Source organism: Leptodactylus fuscus, chromosome 2 (genome assembly GCF_031893055.1).
Source record: "Leptodactylus fuscus isolate aLepFus1 chromosome 2, aLepFus1.hap2, whole genome shotgun sequence".
Classification (NCBI taxonomy): Eukaryota; Metazoa; Chordata; class Amphibia; order Anura; family Leptodactylidae; genus Leptodactylus; species Leptodactylus fuscus.
The window spans coordinates 127,907,772-127,934,883 of NC_134266.1; positions in this window are offsets into that span (position 1 = coordinate 127,907,772).

Consider the following 27,112-nt stretch of genomic DNA (forward strand, 5'->3'; position numbering starts at 1 on the left):
ACGGCATGACACTGGGGCAGATAGAGGGGGGGGAGAACAGCATGACACTGGGGCAGTTGAATGGGGGAGAACGGCATGACACTGGGGCAGATGGAGGGGGAGAACAGCATGATACTGGGGCAGATGGAGGGGGAGAGAGCGGCATGACACCGGGGCAAATGAAGGGGGGAGAATGGCATGACACTGGGGCAAATGAAGGGGGAGAGAACGGCATGACACTGGGGCAGATGAAGGGGGGAGAATGGCATGACACTGGGGCAGATGGAGGGGGGAGAACTGCATGACACTGGGGCAGATGGAGGGGGGAGAACGGCATGACACTGGGGCAGATAGAGGGGGAGAACAGCATGACACTGGGGCAGATGAAGGGGGGGAGAACGGCATGACACTGGGGCAGATGAAGGGGGAGAGAACAGCATGACACTGGGGCAAATGAAGGGGGGGCAGAACGGCATGACACTGAGGCAGATGAAGGGGGAGAATGGCATGACACTGGGGCAGATGGAGGGGGGAGAACAGCATGACACTGGGGCAGATGAATGGGGAGAACAGCATGACACTGGGGCAGATGGAGGGGGGAGAACAGCATGACACTGGGGCAGATGGAGGGGGGAGAACGGCATGACACTGGGGCAGATGGAGGGGGGGGAGAACAGCATGACACTGGGGCAGATGAAGGGGGGAGAACAGCATGACACTGGGGCAAATGAAGGGGGAATGGAGAACGGCATGACACTGGGGCAGATGAAGGGGGAAGAATGGCATGACACTGGGGCAGATGGAGGGGGGGAGAACAGCATGACACTGGGGCAGATGGAGGGGGGGAGAACAGCATGACACTGGGGCAGATGGAGGGGGGGAGAACAGCATGACCCTGGGGCAGATGGAGGGGGGAGAACAGCATGACACTGGGGCAGATGAATGGGGGAGAACGGCATGACACTGGGGCAGATGGAGGGGGGAAGAACAGCATGACACTGGGGCAGATGGAGGGGGGAGAACAGCATGACACTGGGGCAGATGGAGGGGGAGAACAGCATGACACTGGGGCAGATGAAGGGGGGAGAACGGCATGACACTGGGGCAAATGAAGGGGGAGGGGAGAACGGCATGACACTGGGGCAGATGAAGGGGGGAGAATGGCATGACACTGGGGCAGATGGAGGGGGGAGAACAGCATGACACTGGGGCAGATGAAGGGGGGAGAATGGCATGACACTGGGGCAAATGAAGGGGGGAGGGGAGAACGGCATGACACTGGGACAGATGAAGGGGGGGAGAATGGCATGACACTGGGGCAGATGAAGGGGGGCGGACGGCATGACACTGGGGCAGATGAAGGGGGGAGAATGGCATGACACTGGGGCAGATGAAGGGGGGAGAATGGCATGACACTGGGGCAAATGAAGGGGGAGAGAGCGGAATGACACTGGGGCAGATGAAGGGGGGGAGAACGGCATGACACTGGGGCAGATGAAGGGGGGGAGAACAGCATGACACTGGGGCAGATGGAGGGGGGAGAACGGCATGACACGGGGGCAGATGGAGGGGGGGAGAACAGCATGACACTGGGGCAGATGAAGGGGGGAGAACGGCATGACACTGGGACAAATGAAGGGGGGAGAACGGCATGACACTGGGGAAGATGAAGGGGGGAGAATGGCATGACGCTGGGGAAGATGGAGGGGAGAGAACGGCATGACACTGGGGAAGATGGAGGGGGGGAGAACAGCATGACACTGGGGCAGATGAAGGGGGGAGAACGGCATGACACTGGGGCAAATGAAGGGGGGAGGGGAGAACGGCATGACACTGGGGCAGATGAAGGGGGAAGAATGGCATGACACTGGGGCATATGAAGGGGGGAGAACAGCATGACACTGGGGCAGATGGAGGGGGGGAGAACAGCATGACACTGGGGCAGATGGAGGGGGGAGAACAGCATGACACTGGGGCAGATGAATGGGGGAAAGAACAGCATGACACTGGGGCAAATGAAGGGGGGGCAGAACGGCATGACACTGAGGCAGATGAAGGGGGGAGAATGGCATGACACTGGGGCAGATGGAGGGGGAGAACAGCATGACACTGGGGCAAATGAAGGGGGGGCAGAACGGCATGACACTGAGGCAGATGAAGGGGGGAGAATGGCATGACACTGGGGCAGATGGAGGGGGGAGAACAGCATGACACTGGGGCAGATGAATGGGGGAGAACGGCATGACACTGGGGCAGATGGAGGGGGGAGAACGGCATGACACGGGGGCAGATGGAGGGGGGGGAGAACAGCATGACACTGGGGCAGATGAAGGGGGGAGAACGGCATGACACTGGGACAAATGAAGGGGGGAGAACGGCATGACACTGGGGCAGATGAAGGGGGGAGAACGGCATGACACTGGGACAAATGAAGGGGGGAGAACGGCATGACACTGGGGAAGATGGAGGGGGGGAGAACAGCATGACACTGGGGCAGATGAAGGGGGGAGAACGGCATGACACTGGGGCAAATGAAGGGGGGAGGGGAGAACGGCATGACACTGGGGCAGATGAAGGGGGGAGAACGGCATGACACTGGGGCAGATGGATGGGGAGAACAGCATGACACTGGGGCAGATGGAGGGGGGAGAACAGCATGACACTGGGGCAGATGAATGGGGGAGAACGGCATGACACTGGGGCAGATGGAGGGGGGGAGAACAGCATGACACTGGGGCAGATGGAGGGGGGAGAACAGCATGACACTGGGGCAGATGGAGGGGGGGAGAACAGCATGACACTGGGGCAGATGAAGGGGGGAGAACGGCATGACACTGGGGCAAATGAAGGGGGGAGGGGAGAACGGCATGACACTGGGGCAGATGAAGGGGGAGAATGGCATGACACTGGGGCAGATGGAGGGGGAGAACGGCATGACACTGGGGCAGAGACGGGGGGACATGAAACTGTGGGCAGATAAAGGGGGAGAATGGCATGAAACTGAGGACAGAGATAGAGGGGGGGACATGAAACTAGGGGTAGATGAAGGGTGTATATGAAAATGGGGGAGAGTTGGAGGGGGGACATAATTTACGGGTGACTGTAGGAGGATTATACTGTGTGGAATCACATGAAAAATGAATGAGAATGGGCGGAGTCAACATAAAAGTGGTCGGGGCGCGCCACACGTTTTACTCCCTCTGTCTAGTCTTCAACAGTTGGGAAGTACAGATTAGAAGTGCGAGACCCCCAGTAAGTAGGGCCCCGCCAAAGTCAATTGCCCAGGGCCCCGCAAACCCTGGATCCGCCACTGTATACAATATTGCTGATGCTGTACGTTATTACTTTTGAAGCATACAGTACATATTCTGCTTTATACTACTTCCAAAAATTTCGGATTTAGATCCATCAATTTAGAAAATCTCACTCCACATCTTTCGATAGGGTATACAAAATCAAAGAGCTGATAAACAATCATGGATTTGATATTTAAAGATGACCTTTCATCACCTCTGCTGTTTCTAGTTCTTAGCATCTCTTAATAGTCGCTGCTCTACTGATTCCAGGGCAGTTGTAATTTTTTCTCTAGCCCCCGTTATTCCCAAGAAATAAGCGCAGTTAATTTTGGTGCCTGATGTGATATTTAAGATCAGTAATGTCAGATGCGTAGTGTCAGGCATGAGGATGGGATTCAGAGCTCCAATTAAAGACAGCTAGTGTCAGAGCTCAGTGTCTCCTCCTGACAATACAGAGACTAAATAGCTAATCAAGCACCAAAAGTAATAGGATTGCTTGCTCAGGAATGGTCCGGGCTAGAGAAAAATTTCTAACTGCACTAGAATCAATGGAGCAGTGACTATTAACTCATGTAAAGACTTGGACTTGTTGAAAGTGGTGAAAGTTTTTGTTTTAACCTTATGAAATACAATCATTTTTCATTTTGCATTTTTTTTTAAATATTTTAATTTTTTTCTTTAGTACATTTGTTGTAGCCACTCTAGGAGGCTCGAACCTGTGATTTCTAGACTGCTTGTAGATAGCAGTACAACTGTATTGCAGTCTATGGAAGATTTCCTGTGTAACTATGGAAATCTGCATGTATGTTTACACCCTGGGCCACAAAGAGGTTAAAGGCAGTCAACCACCAACAAAACAGCCTTTTAACGCTTACTTTATACACTGTTGTAAGGGCTATTACGGTCAGACTGCACATACCATTCTTATTCAAAGTCTAAACCTGCTGAAATTGGGAACTTGGTAAATTTTACTTTTATTCTATATGCAAATGAACTGTTTAACTCCCAAGGGAGCCTATCAGCATCATTCTTACTTCTAAATCACGTATATAGTGTTGCATGACTGTTAGTAGCATAGTGCCATTGGAAAATTCTTGACTGATAATTAGGGTTGAGCGATCGTGTTTGGAAAAGATTGGATTCCGATCGGCGATCGAGAAAATTTCACGATCGCGATCGGAATTCTTAACACGATCTTTTTAGGTGGGATCGAGATCGGTATGATTTCCCACAATGCTTTGCTTAGCCTTCACACTGAGTATATAGTGTATACTCAGTGTGAAGGCTCCGCTGTGGTTGCATAGGAATGAATGGAAGCAGCCGGCACACAGCCTTAACCCCCTGCGCGCCGGCTGCCTCCATTCATTCTAATAGGAGACTAACATCTCTAGTAATAAATGGATGTCCAGTACTCCGTAACTTCTTTGTATAAATAAGTATAAACTTTATTTCGGAGACATGCTCCCTTTAAAATCCGAGTATATACATATCATATAGCGATGCAGACGGGATGGTAACAAAGAAACCGACGCGTTTCGAGGTTTTTAACCTCTTGCCATTCTCTCCTCACCCACCGGCAGGTTCTCCGTGCATCTCCAGGACACTTCTTGGGTCTCATCGCATCGGACAAGTAAGATAATAAGCTATCTATGATTTTTTGCACTAACGCGAGGCTGTGACTATACTCTGCATTGTATAACATCTCTAGTAGCTACTTACCTCCAGAAATGGCTGCTCCGGTCCCGGTGTTCTTCTTCGCCTCGCTGCCGCTCCACGCTGCTCTTCTCGCCTCGCTGCCCCACATCCCAGGTTAGTGTTTAAAGAGCTAGGAAGGCGGGGCTTGTGGCTTAGGAGAGTGTGAGCTGGTACAGGGCGGGGAGACGTGATGTCTCCCCGCCCAGTACCCGCCCACACTCTCCTAATCTGGGAGGCAGGGGGCAGCGAGGCGAGAAGAGTAGTGTGGAGCGACAGCGAGGCGAAGAAGAACACCGGAGCAGCCATTTCTGCAGGTAAGTGGACACCAGGGGGTACTAAGTAGCCAGAGGATTTTAAAAAAAATCCTCTGGCTACTTAGTGATTCACTACACAGCGTGGATTCTAACAATTAAAGCGTTCAATTGTTAGATTCCATGCTGTATAGTGAATAGGATTGCTTTTAAAATTCGATCTCCGATTAATAAAAAATCCCATTGACTTGCATTGGGATTGGAATTGGGATCGAGATCGGGTTTGAATGAAAAATGATCGGAAATCGGATTTTAAAATCGATCCTGAAAAGTCAAGATCAGCTCAACCCTACTGATAATTCAACAGTGTAAAAGTGCCAGCGATCAGCCAACTAGTGAGCAAATGCTTGTTTGCCAGATGGTTGCTTCTCGCACCTAAATCCTTGTTTGTTGGCAGCACATGGTCCTGAATGGTCCTGAAAGGTCCTGAATAGTCCTATGAATGTCTGTTCCTGATCATTGCCCAATTAGTAAGCCCATATGAGATTGAGGTCCCACGTTAGCCAAAGCCAGAGGTGGATTGAGCAGAAGGTAGAAATATAAGTGTGTTCTATAGATTTCTCATTCCTTGTATAGCTAGCCTTGACTTTGGCCAAAAAAACTAAGTAAAATTTGCAACACGAAGTCTCAGCCTAAAAGTTCCATTGGACCAGAGCATGGTAAATAGAACTTTGCACTTAGATCTGACCAATAGAAGGGATGAGCAAAACAATTTGCCTGATTTTGTTGATTTACTGATCCACAAAGTACAGTGGAAGAGTCAAATTAATTTACAAAAATTGACTCATAATCCTTGTAAATTAATTTGTTATTGAATACTATGGTAATTGTCAATGAATCAGCAAAATGTAAATCATGGGACCATTGTCCATATCTGGGCAGCCAGAGGAGTCAAAATATTATTTTATCAGTCATATAATTGATGCATTAGGCAGCTCAGCTAGAGAAGGAGGAGAAATGGAGTGAAGGGGCCACTATATGAGGAGGAATAGTGAATGGGACACTGTATGGGGGGGGATAGTGAAGGAGACACTGTATGGGGGGATAGTGAAATGGTCACTGTATGGCGGGGATAGTGAAGGGGCCACTGTATGGGGGGAATAGGCAAGGGACCACTGTATGGGGGGTAGATAGTGAAGGGGCCATTGTCTGACCCATACAGTTGCTCCTTCACTGGTTCCCCCTATTGGCAGCATCAGGTCAGTAATCACCTGTCTGCTCCACTGTCCGACTCCTCCTTGCTCCAGGGAAACTGTTGTGAAGTCATGTGCACCCAGAGCAGGAAGAAGCATACAGCGCCACAGTAGTCAGGTAAGTATTGGGCCTTAGTTTGTAGGCCACAGATTCAATGTGGCCTGTGACCTACAAGTCTGAAAGTGGTAGAGCAGGAATCCTGTGGCAGAACCGGGTTGGTGGCGCCACTTTTCTCTGGTTTTGTGATGCGGTTATTAAAACTGCATAACAAAACCGAGGAGAACCTTGCTGCATCACTTACTTCACTTTGTTACTGCTTCTGGCCTCTCTTCTTCCCGTAGCAACCTGGGCCCTGTGCACTGCACATCACTTCGTGATGACCTAATGGGGGGGCCCCCTGGCCAGGAGCAGGGAGATCTAAGTGAATGCGGGCTGTTACCGCACCTCCATTGTCTATTAGAAAAAGCAGTGGGGGTCCGGTAAGGCTCCCTAAAGGGACGAGGCCCTCCAGGGGATTTACTGGTCCCCCGGTGGCCTGTCCTGTAAGAGATAGACCCACCTTGGACATTTATGGAATATCCACAGCATATGGAATAAATGTCTGATGGTTGCAGGTCCCACCCACCCCTAGGACACATACCTATCTCAAGAACAGGGGTCATCTCTCCACTGATTGTAGCTCTCTCTGGTCACTTCTATGGGAGTTCCAGCCAACCCTGCCTGCTCAGTTAGTCTTGAACTATCATAGTTGTGAATAGAGAGAGCTTTACATGTGCATCCACCTCTCAGGTCATAACACAAGTGATTGATGGTGGGATCCTATTCTAATGAATGGTGTGTGTCTTGGATGTGGGATATATCCATCCTACAGATATACTTTAAATGTCCCAGAAGAGAAATGGTCTGGACACCATGTTGCAAAAACTCAATGTTTTGGCTATGGTGGAAACTCTGTGGCTAAATACACTGTGTTTTACAGTACCTGAAAAGTGGATGGGATTCTGGTTAATTCCATCAACACATTGCAGAAAAAAATTTGAAGTGAAAATGTTGCAATTTCAAAAGCGCTTGTGTTTTTGTAACTTGCTGCATGTCAGTTATACCTGCGGAAATGCTAGCATTTTTTAAAAATCTTTATTTAATGTAAATTGTGAGCCCCATATAGGAATCACAATGCACATTTTTTCCCTATCAGTATGTCTTTGTCAAATGGGAGGAAATCCATGCAAAGCACAGGGAAAACATACAAACTCCTTGCAGATGTTGTTCCTGGTGGGATTCAAACCCAGGATTCTAGTGCTTCAAGGCTGCAGTGCTAACCACTGAACCAACGTGTAGCCCAGAAATGCTAGGGGTTTACATAGGTATAATAGAAGTAGAAAGTCCACAGAGGAAAACTCTGCAAACTTTGTGTGACAAGCATAGCGGAAAAAAAAACCCAGATGCATTTCTGATGCTTTTTTTCCGCAGTGCTTTTTGGCTGCGTTTGCCTATGTGGGGCCTTAGCCTAAGGCTTCATCTGAGTTTCTCAGTATATACAGACCCTGCACTAACCAAACCACACTGAAGAGAGTATAAGATGTAAGCAGTGACAGGATTTACATTCCCTGTATCTCTGCTGCAGCTCATTAAAGACTTCTCAGAATTCAGCAACCTTCTCCTCCTCTAGCTGTGCCAAAATACACAGAAACCCATTTTATGTTGCTGATAATATAACATCGTCCAGTAAGAAGTAGGAGCAGACAGGAGCCGTTCGGTATATCCATGCAGCACACCACAGCCTCCCATAACACAGCGCTCGCTGCCGCATGTGGAGCCGTCTTCTGCTCAAGTCATCTCAAGTCCAAATTTTTTATCTCTAAATTTAACCATTTCACCACGGACCAATTTCCCTGGTTCAGTGATTGTACACATTTTCATGTTTTTTTGTACAAGTTGTTATATATGAGGGCTATAACATTTTTTTCATTTGTTATTATTCAACTAATTATTATGTTTTTTTCGGTGACACGTTGGACTATGTTATTTTTATTTTTGCATGTTTTTTCTTTTTTTTATATCTGAAAAAATATTACCAAAATGGAGACAAAATGTGTCTATTTGTCATGTTTCAGTTTTTTTTTTAATAGCCGTGTGCTAACCGGCAACTGTGAATGAATGTCGCAGATAGCGCATGGGGGACACGCGGATATCTCCCTTATTCTGCCCATACACCAGCTGTGCTTTCGTGGCCCCTTTAATTAAATAAATGGAAGCAGGGCTGCAAGTTGGGCAAGAATAGGACCTGTTCCAAGACCCCTTGTAGCATGCTGTAACAAAAAGTGCTGCAAGAGAAACTGTGGTGTCCACGCATGACGTTTTTTCTATTATACCTATAGGGAAACTGCTGGTGTTTCCGTAGGTATAATTGACATGCAGTGATTTCCAAAACAGCGACAGTTTTGGAAATCGCAGCGTGTTTGCTCTGCTTATTTTCCTGCAGAGTGTGGATAAGATTTGCTAGAATCCCATCCACTTTATAGTATTTTTTGTAAACACAGCATTTATATGTGTTTTCCTTCGTGTTTTTTCCCTCTTAAATCTATAGTGAGAATGCTAGTGTTTCCACAAGTAAAAAATTGACATGTTGCTTTTTTAAAAAACGTTTTTTTCTCACAGAGTGTAGATGGGATTGGGGGCCACATGTTGGCTCAGTGGTTAGCACTGTATCCTTGCTGGTGTTCAAATCCTGCCAAGGGCAAAAAAACATCTGCAAGGAGTTTTTATGTTCTCCCCGTGTTTGCATGGATTTCCATCCCAAATTCCAAAGACATACTGATAAGGAAAAAAAAAGTACATCGTAAGCTCTATGTGGGGCTTACAATCTACATAAAAAAAAGAATGTAGATGGGATTATCCAGAGTCTCATTCCCTTTACTGGTACTACAAAAGGGAGTATTTTTTTCTGCTACATTTTTCCACAAGAGGAAACACGCTGCATTTCCATAACATGGTGCCTTAGCCTACAAGTTTTCCCTCTCTGTTAGGGCTCATTCACACAAGGCAAGAGGGAGCGGGTTTTGGCTCTCAATCCACATCAGAATCCGCCCCCTCACAATAGAGGTCTATGCAGACTGCTAGCTTCCTTTTTTCCCTGAGCGGTATGTTCCCGCTCACGGAAAAAAAAAGCGAGCCACCCTTTCTTCAGGCGGATTCCATGGCTGATTCAGCCGTGGCGTATGCCTCGTGGCAGCACCCTTTGGACTTGGCCCATTCATTTGGGCCTACTCCGGAGCGGGAAGCCACGACTGTCGGAAGCTGCAGCAGGTGCATTTTGGTCCTATTCTGATTCGGCTTCCCGCTTCAAAATCAGAGCCAAAATACGCCATCCTATGCTCCGTGTGAACGGGGCCTTAGAGTAATTTTTATTTGGTATTGTGTCATTAGGGGGTAGGGGTAGAACTTGTGATGTGGGCGTGGTTTAAATTTTAAATTTTTTACATTATTTTATTATTTATTTATTTTTTGGTCATGTGGGGCTAATTTCCTCTCTAACTGGGGCTGATACATTTAGCCCCAGTTACAGGAGGAATGCGGCCTCCTGCCCATTACTGCTGCACTCATATAGCACTGTGTATACATGATAGGGACAGCAGGGACGACAATAAACAATATTTGCCTTCTCTAGAGGATCTCCGGCTGCAGTAACAGCCGTCTCCACAGTTCAGGTACGTCCTTGCAGAGTTAAGAGTGGACTACACCATCGTAAAACCAGTCAGTAACTGGTTAAGAGAGCTTTTTTTAAAATTCCTAATGAGATATATTTCAGAAATGTTTTATATTTTGTTCTCCTACTAGTTAAGGTTTCCCAGAAAGTGATAGGTCCTCTTTAAGTACTTTTCTGCAAATTTTATCAAATTTAAAAAAATATCCTCACATAGTTTTAAAATTCCTAATTTGAGAGATTCATATTACCATATAATTGCAAGGTTGAGATAAATTGCACAAGTGTGAATATATCAGAAATGTATTGCAGTTAGATTAACTTAATAGGATGTACTAGAAGTTCTGGTAGACTAAATCCAAAGACATGGTATGACAAACTGTAATCTTTTCCAATAAATAAATAATAAAAGTCCAAGACAATAGTAAACCCATCAGCAGTGGCGTAACTAGGAATGGCGGGCGCCCCGTGGTGAACTTTTGACATGCCCCCCCCCCCGACCAACACCGACGCCAAAGACCTCAACCGACCCCCTCCTACGAATTCCTGCGTGCTCTATTATGCCCCATAGTGGCCCCTGCACACAGTCTTATACCCCATAGTGGCCCCTGCACACAGTATTATGCCCCATAGTGGCCCCTGCACACAGTCTTATACCCCATAGTGGCCCCTGCACACAGTATTATGCCCCATAGTGGCCCCTGCACACAGTATTATGTCCCTTAGTGGCCCCTGCACACACTATTATGTCCCTCAGTGGCCCCCTCCACATAGTACTATCCCCCAGAGTGGCCCCTCCACACAGTATTTTCCCCCATAGTGGCCCCTGAACACAGTATTATGCCCCATAGTGGCCCCTGCACACAGTATTATGTCCCTTAGTGGCCCCTGCACACACTATTATGTCCCTCAGTGGCCCCCTCCACATAGTACTATCCCCCAGAGTGGCCCCTCCACACAGTATTTTCCCCCATAGTGGCCCCTGAACACAGTATTATGCCCCATAGTGGCCCCTGCACACAGAATTATGTCCCTTAGTGGCCCCTGAACACACTATTATGTCCCTCAGTAGCCCCCTCCACACAGTATTATCCCCCATAGTGGCCCCTCCACATAGTATTTTCCCCCATAGTGGCCCCTGCACACAGTATTATCCCCCATAGTGGCCTCTGCACACAGTATTATCCCCCATAGTGGCCCCTGCACACAGTATTATCCCCCATAGTGGCCCCTCCACACAGTATTATCCCCCATAGTGGCCCCTGCACACAGTATTGTACCCCATAGTGGCCCCTGCGCACAGTATTATCCCCTATAATGGTCCCTGCACACAGTATTATCCCCCATAGTGGCCCCTCCACACAGTATTATCCCCCATAGTGGCCCCTCCACACAGTATTATCCACCATAGTGGCCCCTGCACACAGTATTCTACCCCATAGTGGCCCCTCCACACAGTATTATCCACCATAGTGGCCCCTGCACACAGTATTCTACCCCATAGTGGCCCCTGCACACAGTATTATGTCCCACTGTGGACACCCATAAACAATTATTATACTCTGGGTTTTTTTCAGACCCCAGAGTATAAGGGCCCGTTCACACGGAGGATACGCTGGCTGATTTTGAACGTGTAAACGTTCCGAATCAGCAACGTTTAAAACAGGTTCCATTGCTTTCTATGGGAGCCGGCATACGTGCGCTCCCCATAGAAATGAATGGGCTGCTTTTTCCCATTCATTTATTCATCTATGGGGAGCGCGCGTATGCCGGCTCCCATAGAAAGCAATGGGACCTGTTTTAAACGCTGCTGATTCGGAACGTTTACACATTCAAAATCAGCCAGCGTATCCTCCGTGTGAAGGGGCCCTAATAATCGGAGACCCAGGGGGAGAAAAACATAAAAAAAACTCTGTTACTCACCTATCTCCCATCTCCTACGCTGTCGGCCTCCAAAGTAGTCCATCTTCAATAACGTCATACGTCGGGTCATGAGACATCAGACAACTAGGCCGAAGTCTGCATGGATCGTGGAGAGGTAAGTAACAGTGTTTTTTATGTTTCTTACCTCTCCTGGGCCACCAATCATTATACTCGTGGGTCTGAAAAGACCGGGCCCCTAATGTCCCGGGCCCTGTGGCAGCTGCCTCTGCTGCTACCGCGGTAGTTACGCCAATGCCCATCAGTATTAACACAAACAATGACTGCAAGAGCTGCAGTTAAAGGTGTTGTCCGGGAGAGGTAAGAAACATAAAAAACACTGTTACCTCTCCACTATACTGCCAGGCCTCCTTCCTAGTTGTCTGACGTCTCTGACGTCACATGAACCCGGCCTGCGTCCTGGGTCATGTGACATCCGACGTCATTGAAGAAGGACAGCAGCGGAGGCCGACAGCATAGGAGCTGGGGGACAGGTAAGAAACAGTAGTTTTTTTATATTTTTATTCCCCCGGGTCTCCGATTATTATACTCTGGGTTCTGAAAAGACCCCATATTATAATAATTGTTTATGGGTGTCCACAGTGAGACATAATACTGTGTGCAGGAGCCACTATTGTGGATTATACTGTGTGCAGGGGCCACTATTGGGGATAATACTGTGTGAAGGATCCACTATGGGGCATAATTGGGGCATAATAGAGCACGTAGGAATGCGTAGGAGGGGGTCGGTCGAGGTCTTAGGTGTCGGGAAAGGGGGGGGGGGGCCCATGTCAAAAGTTCGCCACGGGGCCCCGCCATTACCAGTTACACCACTGATACAGTATATCATGATGGATAATTATTAACAAAAATATTACATAAATAATTAAAATATATGTCTTATACAAAAAACTTAACTAAAACAATTGATGAAGACATATTCCCTTAAAGTATACTTAAAGAGGACCTTTCATGTCCTCCTGCACATGTGGTTTTATATAATGCTAGAAAACGAATACTGTAAGGAGGGACGTTCCTCACAGCCTCACTAGACGGTCAGCAATGCCCTTTTGACAATGGGCAGAGATGGGTGCTGAAACTAATGCACCGATACCTCCAGCCCCAGGGAACATAACAGGAAAGTTGACAGTGTGCTGAACTGTTGTTTTTTAGTATGTAAAACCGCATGCGCCTGAGGACATGAAAGGTCCTCTTTAAACTTTCAAACAATTTTTCTGGCAGCATTTGAGACATTAATAAGTATTGTAAGATATTTAATAAATTGATTTTGTCTCCTTTCCATGATACCCTGTCCTGTCCCTTTGGTATTGTTTGCCTTGTTTTTCTCATTTTCGTCTCACTGGAGTACAAGTGTGTACAGGCTTCCATTTTGTGATGGATTAGGTCAATGGACAATGAGTAACGGTAAATCTAGCCTTAGATTACATGCTTTTGTTAAGCAGTGTCCTATTCTTATGGCCAATGTTACTTTCACGTTTCATATCTATATCTTGCATTAATGAGTTGTGAGAAGGTGAAACTGCTTTACATACACAAGCAGGATAATCTGCAGCTTTTGAGGAAGAATAATGACTGATGGAGATGCGTGTTATTTATGAACAGATCAGATAAAGAATACAATAGGCGAGGAAGGCAGCAGGTAAAAGACAATGCTGTGAGTTAATGGATAGGCTGGAGAGTTGAGAATCCTCAAGGGAAAGATAATAAAAGAAACCAGTGGTAATAATGGAGTAGAGGGAGGTAGTGAATAGCTTGTGATATGCTCTTTGTAGCATTTTATGTGTAGTAGTGATATATCTACAACAGTAGTACCTTGTGTCCACCCAGTGAAATGGTCCTGAAAACCTGGCCTCCAGTTAAATATAAGTGTGTCTCCATGTGCCATGTAACCAGGGTTTACAATAACATGTTTCAACTTTGATTATTGTTTTTCGATTTATTACTGGCTGTTTTGCAGGTTTAGGCTACATTCAAATAGGAGACTCCATGGCAGTGTCCACTCCATGGCAGTCCGTCACTTATGGCTTTTTGTCTAGCTGCTCCATATGGATCCACTATTTTAATCTTCTGCCTGACTGTCTGTTGCTCTTGTCCTCCAACTTATTGTACATGTCGATAAATAGTTTACTACCAATTAACCCTTTAAGGACATGGTGATTTTTTCATTTTTGTGTTTTGTTTTTATCCTCCCCACCTTACAAAATCCATGCCTATTTTATTTTTCAGTTCAGTTATATAAGGGCTTATTTTTTGTGTGACAAATTTTACTTCATACTGGCACAATGGAATTCACGCAACTCAGTGTCTTACAGGTTTAATTTTTATGACATTCACTGTACAGTAAAAATGACATATTACCTATATTCTGTAGGTCAGTGCAGTCATGACAGATTTCTACAATTTTCGTTTTAATACTTTTACAAAAATTCAAATCTTTCAAAAGTTCAAAAAGTCTTTACATCGCCATATTGTGACATCATCTTTTGACTTTCCATTGCCATATTGTAATTTGTTAGTATTTCCATCTACAGTACTGTGTAGGGCTTTTTTTTTGTTGTAGCATTTACTAATACCATTTTAGGTATTTTTCTATTCGTATAGTTTGGACATTTTCTGATGTGAGGATTTGTTTTTGTTTACTTTTATATGTAATCTAGGGAAAAGGAGAGGAATTAAATATTCATATATTGTAATTTATTTATATTTTTTACAACTTTTTTTTTACTGGCATTATAAGGGTAAGTTCAGACGGAGTATTCCGGACCGGAACCTGAAGCGGAGGCCGGTCCAAAATACGGGTAGCCGTGACTGAACGTCTGTGCACTGCACCGGCATCCAGCTACGCAATCCGCTCTGGATTAGGCCCAGTGAATGGGCCTAGTCGGGAGGAGTGAGGGTCTTCAGGCCGAATCGCGAGTGCCGGAACAAACTGGCTCCCAGAAAAAAGAATTGGCCAGCTCCCATTGCTTTCAATGGGAACTGTCTTTTGGTCAGGATTTTGAGGTGGATACGGCCTCAAAATCCTGTCCAAAATACTCCGTCTGAATTTACCCTTAGACCCACTAGTGGACCTGAACCCTAGGTGGTAAGATGGCTTATTCAATATAATGCAATACAGTTGTGCAGGCACCAACAGCAACTGCTTGCAGCAAACACTTGTTATATAACACAACTGCCACCCATTGGGTATGGGGATGGCTCAGCCCCTGGGTGGTCCAATAGCATCTTACCTTAGTAACATGTAATAGTCATGTGTTGTTAATGGGTTGCACTTTCAAAGATGTAGTTTACCTATAAAACTTATATACTAGATAAGATAACAGCCAATCATTCCACCAATTTAAATCATACTACCTACCAGGAATGGGCAAGCCATAAATAATAAAACACAACAACTGCAATTGTATTCCACAAATCTCAATACTTATTGTTTCACAAGGAAAAAAGTTAAAATTCTATAAAACCAAATCACGCAAGGTTCTGGCGGCATTTCACACATGTAGATCACAAATACAAACACACATTCATGTCCGCACTATAATATTATAAAATTGTAACTGTAAATGTATAAAAAATTAATATATCAACATTACATGCATAAATATGCACATATGATCACATAGAATAGATATAGGTGCATATAATTTTTGACAAAAATAGTACATATATTATAGATCACATATGTAAACAAAAGTCACATACTAAGAATATATTATACTAGTAGAATACCCGCAGCTTACCCAATGTCAATTACACAACCGCAGTGTAATTGACATTCTTGGAGGTAAAGAAAATCTTTTTTTCCACTTTAAATTTGTATTATTTTGGCATTTTACTAATCTGTTGTAACATTGATGTGAACAACTTTTTTTTTCATTTCAACACTTTTATTGATTTTATATATATTCAGCACATATTATGTAGTATAAACTATTACAACTATTTTTAGAACTATTTTTTATCAAAAATTAAAATTTATGGCCCTTACACAAACATATAAAACATTTACACTAGGGGTGTAACTACCGGGGTAGCAGGGAAAACCCAGTGACAGCCGCTACCGCTGCATTTTTTTTCTTTTTTAATAGGCCGTTACTGGCTGGAATTACTCCACCGGTAACGGGCTCTATTTACTTACCGATCCTGGCAGCGGCCTGGGATCGGTAAGTGACACCGTGGGCCCCATAAACAGTATTATTATACTCGAGGAGCTGAAAAGACCCCCAAATATAATGATCGGAGGCCCAGGAGAGGTAAGAGAACATAAAAAACTGTGTTACTTACCTCTCCGGGCAGGCTTCGGGCCTACTTGTGTAATGTCCCTGAATTCACATGACTGGGGCCTGCATCCTTTGCGTTGCGACGCAGGCCCCCCGGGTCACGTGACATCCTGGAAGTCATTGAAAATGGCCGCCATCAGCAGGAAGTACAGCGAAGTCAGGGATTGTTAAGTAACAGTGTTTTTTATGTTTCTATCCCTCCTGGGTCTCCGATTATTATGCTCTGGGTTCTGAAAAGCCCCCAGAGTATAATAATTGTTCATGGGTGTCCACAATGGGGCATAATGCTGGGTGAAGGGGCCGCAATGAGGCATAATACTGTGCGCAGGAGCCACTATGCATACCTCCCAACTGTCCCGATTTCCGCGGGTCATTCACGATTCCGGTGACATGTCCCGCGGTCCTGGTTGGAGGGAGGTATGTCCCGATTTCAACTCAGATCTGTGTCCAGAGGACGCAGATCTGAGTTGAACACATATGTGGCTGAAGCAAGGAGTTGACACAGGTCAGCTCCTTGCTTCGCCGCTGAACGCCACCTACTGGCTTGTAGACGCGACGTGATGACGTCACATCGCGTCTACAACTGTGCGCCAGTGAGAGAGAGAGAGGCGCGCAGAGAGCAGCGGGGGAACGAAGGAGAAGGTAAGTGTAATGTGGAGGTGGAACGTGAAAATGGGGGCAGATGAAGGAGAGGACGGCATGACACTGGGGGCAGAGATGTGGGGACATGAATCTGGGTGCAAAGATGGAGAGGACATGAATCTGGGGGCAGAGATGGAGGGACATGAATCTGGGGCAGATATGGGGGGACATGAATCTGGGGGCAGAGATGGAGAGGACATGAATCTGGGGGCAGAGATGGAGGGACATGAATCTAGGGGCAGAGATGGAGAGGACATGAATCTGGGGGCAGAGATGGAGGGGACATGAATCTGGGGGCAGAGATGGAGAGGACATGAATCTAGGGGCAGAGATGGGGGGACATTAAACTGGGGGCAGAGATGGAGGGGGGACATGAAACTGGGGGCAGATGAAGAGTGTATATGAAACTGGGGAGAGATAGAGGGGGAACATATAATTTACAGGTGACTGTAGGAGGATTATACTGTGTGTGGGCACATGAAAAATTAATGAGAATGGGCGGAGTCAACACAGAAGTGGGCGGGGCTAAATTTGCCGCGACGCGCTACGTGCGCCGCACATTTTGTCCCTCTTTCAGTTCTTCAGAAGTTGGGAGGTATGCACTATGGGGTATAATACTGTGTGCAGGGGCCACTATGGGGCATAATACTGTGTGCAGGGGCCTCTATGAGGTATAATACTGTGTGCAGGGGTCACTATGGGGTATAATACTGTGTTCAGGGGCCACTATGAGACATAATACCGCATGCAGGGCCACTATGGGGATAATACTGTGTGCAGGGGCCACTATGGGACATAATACTGTGTAGAGGGACCACTATGGGACATAATACTGCGTGCAGGGGCCACTATGGGAACACTGTGAGAATAATATTCTTTGATTTCTCCAGTGCGTTCAACACCATTCAGCCAGGGCTATTGAAGGAGAAGCTGAACCTTGGTGGTGTGGACCAGCACCTGTCCAACTGGATCCTAGACTACCTGACAAACTGCCCTCAGTATGTGAGAGCCCGGGACTGTGTGTCTGACACTGTGATCTGTAGTACAGGGGCACCACAAGGTACAGTTCTTGCCCTATTTCTCTTCACACTGTACACTGCTGACTTTAGGCACAACTCATCCAGCTGTTACTTACAGAAGTACTCCGATGACTCTGCTATAGTAGGCCTTATCACTGATGGCGACGATAGGGAATACAGAGACTTAAACCGGGATTTTGTTGAATGGTGCCAGCGGAACCACCTCAGGATTAATGCTGAGAAGACCAAGGAGATGGTGGTGGACTTTAGTAAACGGAGAAGTGCTCCGACCCCGGTGGAGATCCAAGGGACATGCATTGAGATAGTCAGGACCTATAAGTATCTGGGTGTGCTCCTCAATAATAAACTAGACTCGGCTGATCACCTGGAGGCGCTGCATAGAAAGGGCCACAGCAGACTCTACCTGCTCAGGAGGCTGAGGGCCTTTGGAGTCCAGGGGCCACTTCTTAGGGCCTTTTTCAACTCTGTGGTTGCTTCAACCATCTTTTTCGGTGTGGCCTGCTGGGGGAGCAGTATATCAACCAGGGACAGAAATAGACTTGACAAGCTGATCAGAAGGGCCAGCTCTCTCCTGGGGAGCCCCCTGGACCCAGTACAGGTGGTGGGTGACAGAAGGATACTGTCCGTGGTGACCTCCATGCGGGAGAACAAATCCCACCCTATTTATGAGACCTTGATGGCACTTGGCAGCACTGTAAGTAACCGTCTGCTTCACCCCAAGTGTGAGAAGGAGCGCTATCACAAGTCCTTCCTTCCAACCGCGACCAGGCTACATAATCTACATCAGACCAAGCGAAGATCTCTCCGCACAGAAAACTAATCATTATGAAGTCTTCCTTCTTTCTTCTTCTATTCCTTAGCTGCTATGGACTCCTAGTATATCTTCTCTTCTCAGCATATGTGTGTCTACTACTTCTGTAATATTTACTGTGTATTACTATGTATCTGTATTACTATGCTGCTGTAACATATTGAAATTTCCCCACTGTGGACTGCTGGGACCTATAACACACCTAAAGCCATGAATAAGTAAGGCCGCCCCCTAAACCCCAAATAACACGGACACCGTTATATTTTGGTTAGTGGGATTGGCCACAGCTTTATTTAAATTAATCTTAACACAATTTAGAGTAAATATTTAATCGAATTTGACCAAACAAACAATAATGCATTTCCTCCATGTCCCTGTTGACTCTGATATTCATCGTTATGGCAACTGTTGACCACAGCTGACATGTAGACCACTTGTTTTCCTTCCGGGGACATGGATCATACACCCGCTTGCTGTGACAACTGCAAAAAAGAAGACAAACAACAGAAATAAGACAAGACCCACACAAAAAACCAACATCATAGAAAAAAACGTAGGGGCAGAGTGGGCGGGAGTACTTTCAGCCTAATCTGAGACTAAAGGTATGAGGCCCTGGCCACGTGCTCCTAAATATATAAACTAAAAATTTGATACATTTCTTAGTAACAGGGGCAAGCTTAGGTTTGAAAAAACAACTTTACCTGGCAACTGTGCAGCCAGACCTGGCCCAGCAGTCCTAGCCCTTTTCCCTATGCGGTGCAAGGGCGACATGGACTATTAAAAAAAGGATTATCTTAATACTGTGTGCAGGGGCCACTATGGGACATAATACTGTGTGCAGGGGACACTATAGGGCATTATACTGTGTGCAGGGGCCAATATGGGACATAGTACTGTGTGCAGGGGCCACTATGAGGTATAATACTGTGTGCAGGGGCCACTAAGGGGCATAATGCTGTGTGCAGGGGCCACTATGGGACATAATACTGTGTACAGGGGCCACTATGAGGTATAATACTGTGTGCAGGGGCCACTAAGGGGCATAATGCTGTGTGCAGGGGCCACTATGGGACATAATACTGTGTGCAGGGGACACTATAGGGCATAATACTGTGTGCAAGGGTCACTATGGGGCATAATACCGTGTACAGGGGCCACTATGGGGCATAAGACTGTGTGCAGGGGCCACTATGGGACATAATACCGTGTACAGGGGCCACTATGGGGCACAATACTGTGTGCAGGGGCCACTATGGGACATAATACAGTGTGCAGGAGCCACTATGGGACATACTACTGTGTACAGGGACCACTATGGGACATTATACTGCGTGCAGGGGCCACAATGGGGCATTATACTGTGTGCAAGGGCCACTCTGGGACATAATACTGTGTGCAGGGGCCACTATGGGGCATAATACTGTGTGCAGAGGCCACTATGGGGCATTATACTATGTGCAGGGGCCACTATGGGGCATAATACTGTGTGCAGGGGCCACTATGGGGCATAATACTGTGTGCAGGGGCCACTATGGGACATAACACTGTGTGTAAGGGCCACTATGGGACATAATACTGTGTGCAGGGGGCACTATGGGGAATTATACTGTGTGCAGGGGCCACTATGGGGCATAATACTTTGTATAGGGGCCACTATGGGACATTATACTGTGTAGGGGCCACTATGGGACATAATACTGTTTTCAGGGACCACAATGGGGTATAATATTGTGTGCAGGGGCCACTATGTGGTATAATAGTGTGCGCAGGAATGCGGGCGGTCGGGTCGGTCCGGGTTTTCAGCGTGTGTGTGTGTGTGTGTGTGTGTGTGTGTGTGTGTGTGGGGTCCACGTCAAAAGTTCGCTACAGGGCCCCATCATTCCTAGTTATGCCACTGATTTACACCCAATTAACAACATAGCGCACCCCTCCCTCCAGTCTCATCTATAACGAGTTCACTGGTTTCTAGAGATGAGCGAACACTAAAATGTTCGAGGTTCGAAATTCGAATCGAACAGCCGCTCACTGTTCGTGTGTTCGAACGGGTTTCGAACCCCATTATAGTCTATGGGGAACATATACTCGTTAAGGGGGAAACCCAAATCCGTGTCTGGAGGGTCACCAAGTCCACTATGACACCACAGGAAATGATGCCAACACCTCTGGAATGACACTGGGACAGCAGGGGAAGCATGTCTGGGGGCATCTAACACACCAAAGACCCTCTATTACCCCAACATCACAGCCTAACAACTACACACTTTACACACTCAATACCACCTCTCTGACAGTAGGAAAACACCTTGAAACATGTGTATTTGGCACTTGCAGTGAGGAGAGCTTGTCACCAGCAGTGAATTTGGCCCTTGTAGTAAGTTGAGGTTGGCACCAACATTTGTTTTGAAAATCAGGGTGGATTGAGCCTCTAACCAGCAGAGTTTGGGCAAATTCATGGTGGAGGGAGCCTCTAAAAACCCCAGTTTGGACCAATTCATGGTGGAGGGAGCCTCTAAAAACCCCAGTTTGGACCAATTCATGGTGGAGGGAGCCTCTAAAAACCCCAGTTTGGACCAATTCATGGTGGAGGGAGCCTCTAAACAGCCCAGTTTGGACCAATTCATGGTGGAGGGAGCCTCTAAAAACCCCAGTTTGGACCAATTCATGCTGGAGGGAGCCTCTAAACAGCCCAGTTTGGGCAAATTCATGGTGGAGGGAGCCTCTAAAAACCCCAGTTTGGACCAATTCATGGTGGAGGGAGCCTCTAAAAACCCCAGTTTGGACCAATTCATGGTGGAGGGAGCCTCTAAAAACCCCAGTTTGGACCAATTCATGGTGGAGGGAGCCTCTAAACAGCCCAGTTTGGACCAATTCATGGTGGAGGGAGCCTCTAAACAGCCCAGTTTGGGCAAATTCATGGTGGAGGGAGCCTCTAACCAGCCCAGTTTGGGCAAATTCATGGTGGAGGGAGCCTCTAAAAACCCCCGTTTGGACCAATTCATGGTGGAGGGAGCCTCTAAACAGCCCAGTTTGGGCAAATTCATGGTGGAGGGAGCCTCTAACCAGCCCAGTTTGGACCAATTCATGGTGGAGGGAGCCTCTAAAAACCCCAGTTTGGACCAATTCATGGTGGAGGGAGCCTCTAAAAACCCCAGTTTGGACCAATTCATGGTGGAGGGAGCCTCTAAAAACCCCAGTTTGGACCAATTCATGCTGGAGGGAGCCTCTAAACAGCCCAGTTTGGGCAAATTCATGGTGGAGGGAGCCTCTAAAAACCCCAGTTTGGACCAATTCATGGTGGAGGGAGCCTCTAAAAACCCCAATTTGGACCAATTCATGGTGGAGGGAGCCTCTAAACAGCCCAGTTTGGGCAAATTCATGGTGGAGGGAGCCTCTAAAAACCCCAGTTTGGACCAATTCATGGTGGAGGGAGCCTCTAAAAACCCCAGTTTGGACCAATTCATGGTGGAGGGAGCCTCTAAAAAACCCAGTTTGGACCAATTCATGGTGGAGGGAGCCTCTAAACAGCCCAGTTTGGGCAAATTCATGGTGGAGGGAGCCTCTAAAAACCCCAGTTTGGACCAATTCATGGTGGAGGGAGCCTCTAAAAACCCCAGTTTGGACCAATTCATGGTGGAGGGAGCCTCTAAAAACCCCAGTTTGGACCAATTCATGGTGGAGGGAGCCTCTAAAAAACCCAGTTTGGACCAATTCATGGTGGAGGGAGCCTCTAACCAGCCCAGTTTGGACCAATTCATGGTGGAGGGAGCCTCTAAAAACCCCAGTTTGGACCAATTCATGGTGGAGGGAGCCTCTAAACAGCCCAGTTTGGACCAATTCATGGTGGAGGGAGCCTCTAAAAACCCCAATTTGGACCAATTCATGGTGGAGGGAGCCTCTAACCAGCCCAGTTTGGACCAATTCATGGTGGAGGGAGCCTCTAACCAGCCCAGTTTGGGCAAATTCATGGTGGAGGGAGCCTCTAAAAACCCCAATTTGGACCAATTCATGGTGGAGGGAGCCTCTAAACAGCCCTGTTTTGGCAAATTCATGGTGGAGGGAGCCTCTAAAACCCCCAGTTTGGACCAATTCATGGTGGAGGGAGCCTCTAAACAGCCCAGTTTGGGCAAATTCATGGTGGAGGGAGCCTCTAAAAACCCCAGTTTGGACCAATTCATGGTGGAGGAGCCTCTAAAAAACCCAGTTTGGACCAATTCATGGTGGAGGGAGCCTCTAACCAGCCCAGTTTGGACCAATTCATGGTGGAGGGAGCCTCTAAAAACCCCAGTTTGGACCAATTCATGGTGGAGGGAGCCTCTAAACAGCCCAGTTTGGACCAATTCATGGTGGAGGGAGCCTCTAAAAACCCCAATTTGGACCAATTCATGGTGGAGGGAGCCTCTAACCAGCCCAGTTTGGACCAATTCATGGTGGAGGGAGCCTCTAACCAGCCCAGTTTGGGCAAATTCATGGTGGAGGGAGCCTCTAAAAACCCCAACTTGGACCAATTCATGGTGGAGGGAGCCTCTAAACAGCCCAGTTTGGGCAAATTCATGGTGGAGGGAGCCTCTAAAAACCCCAGTTTGGACCAATTCATGGTGGAGGGAGCCTCTAAAAACCCCAGTTTGGACCAATTCATGGTGGAGGGAGCCTCTAAAAAACCCAGTTTGGACCAATTCATGGTGGAGGGAGCCTCTAAACAGCCCAGTTTGGGCAAATTCATGGTGGAGGGAGCCTCTAAAAACCCCAGTTTGGACCAATTCATGGTGGAGGGAGCCTCTAAAAACCCCAGTTTGGACCAATTCATGGTGGAGGGAGCCTCTAAAAAACCCAGTTTGGACCAATTCATGGTGGAGGGAGCCTCTAACCAGCCCAGTTTGGACCAATTCATGGTGGAGGGAGCCTCTAAACAGCCCAGTTTGGGCAAATTCATGGTGGAGGGAGCCTCTAACCAGCCCAGTTTGGACCAATTCATGGTGGAGGGAGCCTCTAAAAACCCCAGTTTGGACCAATTCATGGTGGAGGGAGCCTCTAAAAACCCCAGTTTGGACCAATTCATGGTGGAGGGAGCCTCTAAAAACCCCAGTTTGGACCAATTCATGCTGGAGGGAGCCTCTAAATAGCCCAGTTTGGGCAAATTCATGGTGGAGGGAGCCTCTAAAAACCCCAGTTTGGACCAATTCATGGTGGAGGGAGCCTCTAAAAACCCCAGTTTGGACCAATTCATGGTGGAGGGAGCCTCTAAAAACCCCAGTTTGGACCAATTCATGGTGGAGGGAGCCTCTAAAAAACCCAGTTTGGACCAATTCATGGTGGAGGGAGCCTCTAAACAGCCCAGTTTGGGCAAATTCATGGTGGAGGGAGCCTCTAAAAACCCCAGTTTGGACCAATTCATGGTGGAGGGAGCCTCTAAAAACCCCAGTTTGGACCAATTCATGGTGGAGGGAGCCTCTAAAAACCCCAGTTTGGACCAATTCATGGTGGAGGGAGCCTCTAAAATACCCAGTTTGGACCAATTCATGGTGGAGGGAGCCTCTAACCAGCCCAGTTTGGACCAATTCATGGTGGAGGGAGCCTCTAAAAACCCCAGTTTGGACCAATTCATGGTGGAGGGAGCCTCTAAAAACCCCAGTTTGGACCAATTCATGGTGGAGGGAGCCTCTAAAAAACCCAGTTTGGACCAATTCATGGTGGAGGGAGCCTCTAACCAGCCCAGTTTGGACCAATTCATGGTGGAGGGAGCCTCTAAACAGCCCAGTTTGGGCAAATTCATGGTGGAGGGAGCCTCTAACCAGCCCAGTTTGGACCAATTCATGGTGGAGGGAGCCTCTAAAAACCCCAGTTTGGACCAATTCATGGTGGAGGGAGCCTCTAAAAACCCCAGTTTGGACCAATTCATGGTGGAGGGAGCCTCTAAAAACCCCAGTTTGGACCAATTCATGCTGGAGGGAGCCTCTAAATAGCCCAGTTTGGGCAAATTCATGGTGGAGGGAGCCTCTAAAAACCCCAGTTTGGACCAATTCATGGTGGAGGGAGCCTCTAAAAACCCCAGTTTGGACCAATTCATGGTGGAGGGAGCCTCTAAAAACCCCAGTTTGGACCAATTCATGGTGGAGGGAGCCTCTAAAAAACCCAGTTTGGACCAATTCATGGTGGAGGGAGCCTCTAAACAGCCCAGTTTGGGCAAATTCATGGTGGAGGGAGCCTCTAAAAACCCCAGTTTGGACCAATTCATGGTGGAGGGAGCCTCTAAAAACCCCAGTTTGGACCAATTCATGGTGGAGGGAGCCTCTAAAAACCCCAGTTTGGACCAATTCATGGTGGAGGGAGCCTCTAAAATACCCAGTTTGGACCAATTCATGGTGGAGGGAGCCTCTAACCAGCCCAGTTTGGACCAATTCATGGTGGAGGGAGCCTCTAAAAACCCCAGTTTGGACCAATTCATGGTGGAGGGAGCCTCTAACCAGCCCAGTTTGGACCAATTCATGGTGGAGGGAGCCTCTAAAAACCCCAGTTTGGACCAATTCATGGTGGAGGGAGCCTCTAAACAGCCCAGTTTGGACCAATTCATGGTGGAGGGAGCCTCTAAAAACCCCAATTTGGACCAATTCATGGTGGAGGGAGCCTCTAACCAGCCCAGTTTGGACCAATTCATGGTGGAGGGAGCCTCTAACCAGCCCAGTTTGGGCAAATTCATGGTGGAGGGAGCCTCTAAAAACCCCAATTTGGACCAATTCATGGTGGAGGGAGCCTCTAAACAGCCCAGTTTTGACAAATTCATGGTGGAGGGAGCCTCTAAAAACCCCAGTTTGGACCAATTCATGGTGGAGGGAGCCTCTAACCAGCCCAGTTTGGGCAAATTCATGGTGGAGGGAGCCTCTAACCAGCAGAGTTGTGGGAAAGCAGGGTGGAGGGAGCCTCTAACCAGCAGAGTTGGTGGAAATCAGGGTGGAGGGAGCCTCTAACCAGCAGAGTTGGGGGAAATCATGTTGGAGGGAGCCTAGTATTAGCAGAATTGTGCAACGCTTATGGTGGATGAGTATGAGGATGCGGAGGAATTGGAGAGGTTGAGTACAGACATGGAGTTTCATGTTGGGGTGCTTTACACAGGTGGGCACAAAAATGAAGGCTCTATCCAGTGGTGGTTCATTTTTATCAAAGTGAGCCGGTCGGCACTCTCAGCTGACAGACGGGTGCGCTTGTCAGTGATGATGCCACCGGCTGCACTGAACACCCTCTCAGATAGGACGCTGGCGGCAGGACAGGACAGCACCTCCAAGGCATATAGGGCAAGTTCAAGCCACAGGTCCAACTTCGACACCCAATACGTGTAGGGCGCAGAGGGGTCGGAGAGGACAGGGCTGTGGTCGGAAAGGTATTCCCGCAACATGCGCCTATACTTCTCACGCCTGGTGACACTAGGACCCTCTGTGGCGGCACTTTGGCGAGGGGGTGCCATCAAGGTGTCCCAGACCTTAGACAGTGTGCCCCTCGTTTGTGTGGACCGGTGAGAACTTGGTCGCCTACTGGAGGAACTGTCCTCCCTGCCGCCAACGTCACATGCTGGAAATATCTCCATCATATTCTGCACCAATTGCCTGTGGCAAGCATTGATGCGATTGGCCCTCCCCTCTACCGGAATAAAAGACGAGATGTTGTTTTTATACCGGGGGTCAAGGATAGCAAAGATCCAGTACTGGTTGTCCTCCATGATTTTGACAATACGCTTGTCGGTTGTAAAGCACCCCAACATGAACTCAGCCATGTCTGCCACAGTGTTAGTTGGCATGACTCCTCTGGCCCCACCGGAAAGTTCAATCTCCATTTCCTCCTCATCCTCCATGTCTACCCATCCGCGCTGCAACAATGGGACGATTCGAAGTTGCCCGGAAGCCTCCTGTATCACCATCACATCATCGGACAACTCTTCTTCCTCCTCCTCCTCCTCCTCCTCCTCCATTAAACGCGATGAAGCGGACAGATGTGTGGACCTACTCTCCAGCTGTGACGGATCGGATGCTATCCCTGACTCCTCTGTGTGATCTGAGTTATCCCTGATGTCAATCAGGGATTCTCTCAGAACACACAAGAGCGGGATTGTAAGGCTCACCATCGCATCCTCAGAGCTCACCCTCCTTGTGGACTCCTCAAACACCCGTAGGATGTCACAAAGGTCTCTCATCCATGGCCACTCATGGATGAGAAACTGAGGCAGCTGACTTT